Here is a 12,027-nt window from a genome sequence, read left to right as displayed (position 1 = left end):
TATAGCCTGGTAATGCAGGGGTGCTCTCTGCTCTCTGGAGCCTTGAACCAGGTCTTAGTCACTGCACAGATATCGATGTTCTCCATTTTAAGGAGTGCCTCGAGTGAGTGCATTTTGAGATTTAGACTTCTAGCATTGAGTAGCATTACCCTCAGTTTTTGCTTGCCTGTTCCTGTTATGGTGGTGAATTTGTTATTTGAACCCTGCCTAAAAAAAGGCACTATAGGGGCAGCAAGAGTCTTAGCCAGTATCCGGAATCCCAGGGGCGACAGGTGCAGGCCATCTATGGCAACGCATTGTGGCCTGTCGACCATGTCATCCCAAGCAGACAGATATTGGATCCCCTTAGAATGACACCAGAAGCTTAGCCAATTGTTGAAGTCAATCATTTTGTCCTTGTACTGCGGTATCATTCTGGGTGATGGCAGAATGCTACTCAGGGCTAGGGTCATACCTGCCTGGGATACAAGATCGGAGAGCTCTTCCATGTCTCTTTTCATGTAGTCCAGGGAGTTACGTCTCAGATCATTCACACCAACATGGACAATGACAGAGTCATATTTGTACTTGATGTGGAGTGACCTGAGTGCGTGGGTTATGCGGCGGATCCTAGCACCTGACAGGCAGCTGACAGTAACCTTCTCCTTGTTTAGCCTGGTGAGTGGGACATCAGTGTGCCTGACTATAGAGTCATCTATGACTAGTGCGTTGGATACATTGTTTTCCTTATTGGCTGTGGTTGAGTGGCACACTGGATCTGTGGGCTATGTGTCATTTGGGTTGTGTTGGGGGATGGAGGTTGCTTGCGTTTCTGCTTTGGAGGTCTCTGTTGCTTAGACAGATTATTATTGAGAGCCTCATGAATGTTTTGTGTTACTATGTGTGGATTTTGGTGGTGTAGATTTAGTGAGACTATGTGATGAGTGTGGTGTGGTGCAAATGTTTACCTTCTCCTCATGACTATCAAGTTCAGTCTTGGTTGGAGAGAGCTTTACTTCTAGTTTGGCTAGATAAGTGCATCTCTCACAGCTTGTAGTGTTGGGTGGTAGGAGGAGAGGGTTGTCTGTGTACATTAGGCAATTTGTGCATTGCCTCAAATGCCCAGGTTCATCAGATAGACAGGAGAGAACACTGGGAGCTGACCCTTGGACATGCCTGAATAAAAAACTGTTTTCCTCTAGATAAGTGAGGAAAGTGAGTACAAGAGCTGTTTTTCTCTAAGCAAGTGAGAAAAGTAAGAACAAAAACTGTTTTCCTCTAGGTAATGAGGAAGGTTGAGTGCTATAGTAATTAGTAGCTTATTTAGTGCTTACAAGTTCTGAACAAGTGCTGAGCATGAATAAGCAAATTTAAGTGCTAAAACTAAGACTCTGTATCTGCACTAGATGAGTTACAGGACAGAAACAAGTGCAAACGCAGGCTTTCAAATCAGAAAGTTGAGAGAGATGGAAGATTGCCCAAAAGGCCAATAACTACAATTTCTGGGCCAAAATGTGTTAAACAGGTTACCTAGTGCTTACCAGTCCCACTGATAAGCTAGAAGGCTTCCCTCCAACACAGAAAGGCTTGGGGGGGCTCAGAGGCTTACATACAGTCCTGGATACAGTGAATCTGTATCTGGAAAACTAGTTACAGGAAAGGTAGGAAACAGGCTTACAGTTTTTTTTTTTTTTTTTTTTTTTTTTTTTTTACAGAAAAGTAGCAAAAACTGTAGAAGAAACAATTCACATGCAGTGCAAGCTAGCACACTTGATTATGTAGCAATATTAGATCAAACACAGTTTAAAAAATGCAATTAAATTAAAAAGGACTAAAAGCAAGTGCAGAAAGAGTTTATTAGGTAGAATGTGGTAAAGAGATGGGACTGGGGGAGTGTCCCAGATCAAATCTACAGTGGGTCAGGCAACTGCAAAAGCACCAAATTTAAACTACAAACCAAAAATAGGGAAGGTGGGTGGGACAAAACAGCTTCAACAGAGATCTAAGCAACAACTAACAGAACAAATATTTAAAACCAAACCTACCCAGGGATAGTCTATATCTTCATCTCAGAGCTTTTGTTCATTGGACAGGGCTCTCTCTATCCTCACAATGCTTTTTAGTTAATGCAAACCTGCCATATCTACCAATCTAGGCAGACCAAATCAGGGTAGTGGTGCACAGTGTTAGAAGCCTAAACCTAGCAAATAAAGGCATCTGCATCAGTACTGAAACATGGCTCCAATGCATGGATATCATTCCCTACTTAACAGGATTCAATACTCATAACAGGTTGAAATACTTTACTGAGGGTACCTCTGTTTCTGTTGGAAGTAAGTCAATTTATCTTCACAATTCCTTCACCTCTAGACTTATGACCAAGAATGCCTTCATACCCTAGTAACTATAAATAAAGGCCCATAACTCTTCCTGGACAACTACAGGACACCCTTCTATGTGATCCACATTCCAACAAAAACATCCAGATAAGCTGGAAACCTTACCATCAAACCATACACTATGATACTTGGGGGTTTTAATTATCCATCTATTTTAATTGGCCATCCATTAACTGATATACTAACACTACAACAAACAAATATGTTTAGTACGTCCCAGACTTTATTAATGCAAGCCAGATTGCATTCTTCGCCACAATAAGAATAAATATATTTGATCTGCTGATTACAAACATAACACCATTATGGTCTGCACCTATAATTTCACCCTTCTTGGTTAGGTTTGACCATCAAGCCAACTGAATACTCCCACAAATCCTATCACCTTCAAACATTTCTCTAAGACAAATTTACTCCAATTCCATGATGAGAAACGTTATTGGTGAGTCTCCCTCCCCTTGAAGACCCAACAGGAAACATGTCTGCATTCAGGGAAGGGTTCTGTTCCTACCACAACATCAGCATGAAAACTTTGGTTATAATCCATGACAAATACACTACTAGGTTTGAGAATGAGTCACATTGGTGGAACCTTTGCACAACAAGTTCTGTAACAGAAACAAAACTACATTGTCCCTCTCTCTTTCTCTCTCTCTCTCTTAGTAACAAACTCAGAATCTTACACCAAATTAAACTCAGAAAATTAAACCAAATGGTTACAAACAATATCAAATCTTCCAAGGCCAAGTAAGAATTTAAAATTGAAATCTCTGCATTATCCTCTTTAACCAATATGCCACCCACTAACCTCTACCATTATGCCATCCTCCTCTTCCTACTACAGTAATAGTACTGTCCTCAGAACCAATGCACTTGTCATTTCTCTGGTGTGTATTTGTTGGCAATGAGCTCTCTTTTCACCAGAGCCATAATTAGGGCAGGTTAAAGGAGACTCTGCCCTAGGTACAAGCTGCTAAGGAGTATGATCAGCGGGTACATCTCTGGCACTGATTTATAAAGCCATGAAAATATTGCTGCTTCATAAATGAATATAGATTCTATATTTGAAGTCATGGCTGATGTGCTGAAGAGCTCAGTCCATGAATGTGTGATAGTATATGTAGCAAGCTGCTTGTTACAGTTGTAGCAAGTATCATACCATCATTACAGTGGGGTAGGATAACTTATTTTGGGGGTTCTTCAACTTGAGAAAAAACTTTTTTAGTCCACGACTCAAAAAAAAAAATCTCTTTTTTTATCTTAGAGGGGGTGCCAGTTAGAGGAACTGCACAGGATTCCAGATGGTCTAGATATGCTTCTGTGTTTGGCTACATTTGGCCACATTTGTTAGGAAATCCTTCAGCTAGGCCCAGCTGATTACTAGAGGTATTATCTCCAGTGTCAAGAATGCTGTCATGTTTCCCTACTCCTTCCTTATTAGGTCTATAATTGAATACAATGCTAATTTGACACGTATCTGACTAGACTTGTGAACCAGTTCAAAAAGCACCAACATTTTATCACAAACAACATCAAGAGCCAGAGTTCCATTATCTATGCAGAATGCCTCAGAACTCTGTCTCTTTTCTCTGTCTCACAGCATCTCATTAGAGGTGATCTCTGTTTGACCTACAATGCCTCAAACAACACTATGCTGAGTGACACCCTTCATATTCATAAAAAGGCAGCACCATTAACACCCAAACTAAAGGCCTTAATGTTTCATATAACATAAACTGAACCTCAAATAACTTCTAAGTCTGGAGCAAAGCAGTTCCATCAACCTTTTTAAATGCAACTTGGTTGAATGGATGGGAAACCACAAATTCATCTCTGGCCTTGCCTCACAAACCATCACGGAAAGGGATAACAATTAATGTAAACTGCAGTGATTAGCCTACAAATGATCTACCTAATCAACTTCCTAGAAAGAAGGTATGAACCTATAAAAATGAACCCTATTTACTGGTAAATGCCAATATTACTTTAATAGCGGTTTACTACAGATAACTTTGCATTTGGTGGATGCGTAGGATATAATGCAAATTACATAAATCTGAGTTGACTAAAAAAAAATAAAGACAGAAGGAAGTGATATGACAGAGAATTAGATATCTTCCTGTTAGTACTTCCTGCACTGCATTTATGCAAGTTGTGAAGAAATGAAGCTTCAGATCAAAATACATGGTATAGAGATTTTTGAATGGGTGAAATGGAATTAAGATAGGAAAGGGGACAGAAGAATGATGCTTTATTATGGACAAAAAAGAGTATAAATCAATTAGATAATAATCCTTTTGAACTTCAAAATATTTTATGAGGACTCTGCACATTGGTGGGTAGCTACTGGGGACAAATAATGCTAGAATAAAAGACTTTTGTAATAGAAAAGTTAATAAAAATGGGAGAGAATAGATAGCATTGCTTGAAGAATCTCATGGGTTTAGAACAAGATGAATTCAAAATCTTTATAAAAGAAGTATTTTATAAAATAAATACAAAAATGATGAAGAGATTCTTAAAGAAACCAAGATTAGTGGTTGTGGAAGAGAAAGGAAGAGAAGACACAGCACCTTTGCCCAATGGTTTTTGGGATTCATAAATTCCAATGCCCTGGATCAACTAATTCATAGTCCCACCAGTGGCTCCAATATCCTAGACCTGGTCATTACTAACATGGAAAATCGATGCTCCACACCTATGGTCACCCCCTCGGTGGGTCAGGTCTGACCATAAGCTAATCACCCATGACATCCACATCCCTCCCCCACCCCCATTAAGGAAACATCTGTAAAAAACTTCTCCAAAGCCAAACTTCATGACACCCATGCAGACGGGAGCTGAAAGTTCGACTGCTGAATCCTACACTAAGGCACTGTATGAGCACATTCACTCATGCATAAATTGTGCCATCCCAAATAGAACCAAGATGCTCTCCTCAAAAAAAAAAAAGCCAATCTGTTGGTCCCCTGCCATAAACAAATTTTACTACAAAAGGAAGAAACTGCTGCAGAAAAGTGGAAAATCCCAGGATGCAAAAAAATTCCCTTACCAGCCTCAGTAAGAAGCTGAGATCCCTCATAAAATCCAATAAAGCCAGTTATGAAAATAAAATTGCCAAAGATTCCAAAGACAACCACAAGGCATCCTATAGCTATGTCAAGAATCTAAATGGCAACGCTCAGATCTCCTCTGAGCTACAACAGAATGGCATTAAATATATGGAGCCCAAGGATATTGCCAATATCCTGGCAGATCGATTCAGTGCCAACTTCACCCCCCTCTCACCCCATAAACTGCCCATCGCAATATCGAAAGATTGCCAAATTCTTGTAATAATGGCCACACAGGTACATTTGCACTCTCCAAAGCTAAGAATAAGCATCCATGGGACCAGACGACATCCCGGGCTGTGTACTACATGAACTACAAAATGAACTGGCACTTCACCTAAGTGTCATGTTTAATCATAGCCTCACCTCAGGCTTCATGCCAACTGAGTGGCGCACAGCTACAGTTATCCCACTTCACAAGGGAGGATTCACCTTGGATCCTGGGAAGTACTGCCCCATCAGTCTGATGAGCCTGATCTGCAAGACTATTGAATGTATTATCATGGAACTTATAAACAAATACATTGGCAACTTTCAAACACTGGCTCCACCCAGTTTGGGTTCGTGAAGAGCTGATCTTGTCTCCTGAACCTGACTGACTTCTTCGAATCAGTCTCCAGAGCTGTGGACGAGGGTAAAGTGGTCCACACAGCCTATCTGGACCTCGCCAAGGCCTTCAACACCATCCCCATTCTGGAATCATAGATAAACTTACAAAGCTGGACATTAATCCCTAGGTCACTCAATGGGTTGCCAACTGGCTTACTGACAGAACCCACACTGAAAAGTAGCCGACTCAAATCCCAGCTCAGACAAAGTGACAAGGGCGTACCTCAGGGTTCAGTCCTGGGACCACTCTTGCTTGGCACTTACTTCTCTGAAGTACAGCCCAACACTAAGGGACTCTGGCTAACAAAGTTTGCAGATGACTGCAAACTGGGAGCCATTATTGAATCCCCAAATTATGTGGATATTCTACAAAAGGGCCTTACAGAAACATATGCTTGGTGCCAGAGCCATGGGCTCAAGCTCAATGCCAAGAAATGTATAGTCATCCCCTTTGGGAAAAAAACATGTACCCATGAATTACCACATAGGTGGCAGCACACTAAAGACCGAAAGTGTGATAAGAGACTTAGGGACACAGGGGGACAGTGGTCTCACTTTCGATAACCACATCGCCATAACAGTCAGGAAATACTTGTATGTGGCACACCTCATCACTAAGGACTTTTCATCCAGAAAAAAGGAGGTCATTGTCCCACTGTACTCATCCCTCATTAGACCCATTATAGAATACAATGCCCATTTGGTATGTACTTCTCCAGACATCTGCAGCAACTGGGAAGGCCGCAGAAATACCTCATTAAAAGAATCAAAGGCCGAAAGCAGATGCCCTATGCTGACCATCTAAAAAAACTCCAGCTATACTCTGTCACATATCGTCTACTCAGAGGCGATCTCTGCTTAACATATAAGGCCATGTCAAACCCAGAGCTGTTGGACATGCTACACTTAAAGAAATCCCAATCCCTCAGAGCCATACACTCCAGGGATCTATACCTTGTCATCCCAATGAACAAAACATGCTGGAGGGATAGGTTCCTGACCCAGAGACTCCACAGACTGTGGAATAGACTGCCCATACATGTCAAGCAGAGCGCCTCTTTGGGCCTCTTCAAAAGGAACCTTGACAATCAGATGGGAGATAGGAAATTCACCCTGGCGATCACATCATTCGCCCTTCTAGACAGGGGTCCAGGGAAGTAAATACTGTGGGAAGAAATAGCCAGGGAATTGTTATGGTTAGGCTTGCATAGGCCCTAGGGCCAATAGCCTACTACCAACCTATGTACCTATGAACCTATGAATTAGACTCAAACTTTAGGCCACAGGAAGAGTGGATGGAAAGTATAAATGATAAAATGGGGTCACTTACGAGAAAAAAAATTGGAAAATTATACTGCTGGTGGAAAGCTATTTAGAAAAACTGTATTTGGAAATAGAACAAACAGGCCCAAGATATGGCAAAAAAAGATTAAATGCTATGAATTTTAAGGAGTTTGGGGAATAAATTATAATGAAATAATCAGATGAGGTTTTGAAGAAGGTGACTAATGATAATTTTCTGCTGTTGGTGGAAGGGTTTTGGGTATAGGTGATTACACAGGTTTATAGGTGATTACTAGGCTAATGTCACATGAGCCTTTACAAGTCTAGCCAATTATACCTAGGATATGACAATATTAGACCTTAATTTCCCAGATATGGGATGAGGTAGTATCAGTGCAGTGGGTCTTTGGGTGTTGAAACCCTGAGTCATTTTACTGACTGTCTCTGTCCATAAGGGACATAGGTAGTACCTCAGGACTGAATTTGTGATTTCCCATCCATTTATCCAAATCCTTTAGTTGGTCTGTATAGGACATGTGTCTTATACATTATATTTATGTTCTTTTTCTGCAGGACTAATTTTGGTGGAAGCAGAGGTGAGGTACCATGGTACTCTGCTCTGGATACCATTCTGACTGCTGGGTTCCCAGCTGTTCTCAAGCACTCATTTAAGGTTATGAAAGTCATAGTGAGAAAGTCAATGGGGATGACTTGCTTTTGGTTTCTATTGCTTCTTGTCTGATGCAGATGTAGACTCCTCATCAGAAAGTGCTAAAAAGGAGTCCTCTACAGTCATCTGGATGAGGTACAACAACTAGTGAAGACAAAGGTGGAGCTGTAGCTTAATGCTTGCAATCAAATCCATCAGTGCATCCTCATCTGGCTAGCTGAGCAACACTGACAGGTGGTCTGACCTTCGGGCTGCTGGTGATAAGCGCTATAGTCAAAAAGTACCATTTCCATTTGGGAAATTGTGATCTACAGAAATGTTAGCTGCAATCATGAAAGACCTCATTATCTTCCCATTGTCATGCATATGGATCACTTTAACTACCTCAAGTGCAAATAAGCACTTTCCTGTTGTAATCAACACTGGTGACCCATGCATTGCATTAGCACAGGCATTCTCCCTTTTTTACTCTCCCATTCATGTGTACATTCAACCTCACACACACACATACACACACACACACACACACACACACACACACACACACACACACACACACACACGCACACGCACACACACACACACACACACACACACACACACACACACACACAGTCACTCACTCACACACACACACACACACACACACACACACACACACACACACACACACACACACACACACACACTTCATTCTCCTTAGTGTTTGCAAAGTTCACAGTGATACCAGTCCTGTTGCTCTATCAACATTTTAAGTGAGTCCAAGTAATACTTAAAAAATTCTCCCTGGTGTTATCTAACATTCCTCCTGGATTTATCCCAAAACCTTCACTCCTCATGGACACAGCCAAATCTGTCTCAGCTATCTGTTCTTGATTTTACAGGATGCTTCTACTGTTGCTTTATATAGGTATCCTATCCCTTGTAACTCACAAACTGTTGCAGTCATTGAATAATGCCAGAGATTACAGTTTCATACCTATTATATAAATATCTATTATGTAAAAAAAAAAAAAAAAAAAAAAAAAAAAAAAAAAAACTTTTTGCACTAATTGATCAGTGAGTGTATTGCGTTAATGTTGCTTCTTTCTCTGTCAGGGTTGTTACATTTGAAACCCCTTTTACTTTTGTTTTTTAAATATCTAAATTATCCCTAGTGTAGAATGTCAGTGCAGGGACTAATAGCCTCTATTTTAGTTACAAAGGTACAGGGTCTGAATCTTTTTAGTGCCTTTAGGGCACACTGGTCCATGTGCATATTTTAAGTGCCTTTAAGATACAATAAAAACAGTAATCCTTCATGTGTAGTGCCCCTGATTGTCTTTTGTACTTTAGAACTTAATTATTTTAATTTATTTTAAGTGCCATTAAGGCACAATATAGAGAGATAGCTTGGTATCTAATGCTGCCCCCATCAATGTTGTAGTGTATGCTCTTTAGTCTTGAGGAGTGTGACTGAAAGATATCCACTCAACCCATACAAGCCTACCCTACTCCCTAACTAACTCCCCCAACTGCGATCTCCCAGACATACACACATTCACATATATACTCATACATGAAGCCACATACATTCATACACCCAACCCTATCTATCTGTCTGCTAACATCCCTGGCACTTGCATCTTGCATGATTGGGTGAACCTGAACTTTTGGCTGTGCTCATTAACAAAGTCAGCCTATCAGCTGTGTACATGCATAACTGCATGCAAAATGCCTCACTAGCATTTACTGTACACTAGAGAGACAGTCTACTACAGTTCTGCAAATATTTGTGTTGCAATAGTATGGTAACACTGTCTCTGAATTAGAAATGGTTACTGTGAGGTGTACAGTGGGTGTACACTTCATGGTAATCTTTCTGAATCTGGCGCTTGGCTCTGTGATTGGCAAAACTGTATGTCATAACATAGTGTGTAAAGTGGCAACATTTGTTTGCCTGTTGGACATAAAGCTTTTGCAGGATTAAGTCCAACATGACAATAGAGCTAATATTCATTGCTGCTTTACAAACAAACATTTATATCTTTGGAAGCCTTCACTTTCATAATATGATATAATGTCATTTTTTAATTAAAATCCATAGCTTGCATATATGAATCAACAAGACTGTATCAAACTCCGCTTCTGTATAATTAATGTAAGTATGGAAAATATGTCATACTTTGTAAAAATACTCCTTAAAACCTGAAACCCTCTAATCCCATACTGACTGTTTCACTGTGTCCAAATGTAAATGGCACCTTTGTTAGTTATGAGCAATAAATTATTCATGCAATATCAGGCTGAATATTAGAATACTGGTAATATTAATACAGTTAGCCTTAAATAAATAGTTATGCCTGTATCAACATTTCTCTTTCCAAAGTGAGCACAACATTATTTTCCTCTGACACTCACTGCTTGTGTAGGCTTCATTGGCTGCACAGTATGATACTCCAGTATATTTTACTAATATAAATATGTAAAATATTTCATATGTTCCATATCCTCCTGCAAATAATCTTTTCTCAGCTCAAGCTGTTTGCATCCCACAGTGATGTTTTCACTGAGGGAACCTATCATATGCTATCAGCCTGCAGATGCCACCTTGTTTCCTAATCCATAGCCTACTTTTCATGATATGTTATTATCAGTTTAGAATAATGTTAATATTTTTTTCAGTGCACCAAAAAGAGATAATTTGTTTTCTGTTTCTTTTGCACAAGTGCATTTGCCATCATTTTTTTTCTGACGACTGCTTGCATTAGCCCTACAACATTTGAGCATCACATGCCATTTCTAATTTATTAATGGAAATATGGGAAATATTCCAAACTAATTACAACCTTCTACACATAATCTTTAGTAAATCAAGCTTTGTAGACCTTCCCACCGTCGGAGCTAATGAACTGACAGTGCACACCTTAAATGTCATACCGTAAACACACCAGTGAATAATTATAGAACAAATAGATGCTGTCTGAATTATACAGTGCAACTCATTATAACTTCCATAAACAGGTATGCCACCCCTTTGCATCCACTTTATTTGCTCAGATATCTAAATGTAAACAATTTTAGGAATTAATACATAACTAATCCCCAAATAGTATTCCAACTTGATGCTATGAAGAGCATACAGTGCAGCCCATTCAAATCCCTTCACACAGGTTCATGTTGACTATCAACAGGTTAAAAAAAAATTACTTCAAGCTACTGTCACTCTGTAAAAGAGCTGTCAGTCATATTACATGCTCCCAGAGCATCAAGGAGTAATATTGCATATAATACAATGTCTCCATATTAATATTTGAAAACATGCATGCTGATTGGCCAGCCCAACCAATGTGCCATTTGTAAATCCTACAATATACCAATGGAAAAAGATCTGGTTGCCTGGAATTTTTCCGTTGGTATAAACTGCCCCAATTTTTTTTTTTTTTTACAATAAAAAAAAAAAAGAGAGAGAAAACGGAGCAATGGAGACTTTCTTTTCCCCATTGCTTCCGTTTCAAATCATTGATGTACTGGGTATGTGTGGGAATGCAAGCCCCATACACATGCGCAGTACATCAAAATGCAGAAGCAGTATACCACAACTGGTGGAAGAACAGCAATCCACCATTATACAAAGACATTATTTAAGAAAAGTAAGTATTTTTTTCTTGAATAATGTCATTGTATACTAGCAATAACTGACTCCATGGTTGTGGCATATTGAAGATTTACCCACAGTCGCCTTTGTTTAATCACTCGGGCTTCGGACTCGTGATTAAACCACACCAACCATGGGTAAATCTTCAATATACCACACCATGTCGTCGCTTATTGCTTAAATATCTAGCTAGCATACGTTGAAATGCTAGGAGATCAGGTTACTCATTCCTTCATATTATGGCAGTCCGTGTCATCTACTTTATGGTTTCAGAGAAGGATGAGCCTCTTCTAGCTCACACACACACACACACACACACACACACACACACACACA

At 39.9% G+C, this 12,027-nt stretch overlaps 1 protein-coding gene across 1 annotated transcript in view; it reads right to left on the bottom strand.

Annotated features, from left to right (window-relative positions):
* LOC122801335 (integumentary mucin C.1-like) overlaps window positions 1-12,027 on the bottom strand; it is a 742,183-nt gene that overhangs the window by 397,214 nt on the left and 332,942 nt on the right. The gene's annotated exons all lie outside the window — the stretch shown is intronic.

Source organism: Protopterus annectens, chromosome 4.part1 (assembly GCF_019279795.1).
Source record: "Protopterus annectens isolate FY-2018-M chromosome 4.part1, PAN1.0, whole genome shotgun sequence".
Classification (NCBI taxonomy): domain Eukaryota; kingdom Metazoa; phylum Chordata; order Ceratodontiformes; family Protopteridae; genus Protopterus; species Protopterus annectens.
Note: the sequence above shows the minus strand (reverse complement) of the source record. Positions and strands in the feature narration are given on the sequence as shown.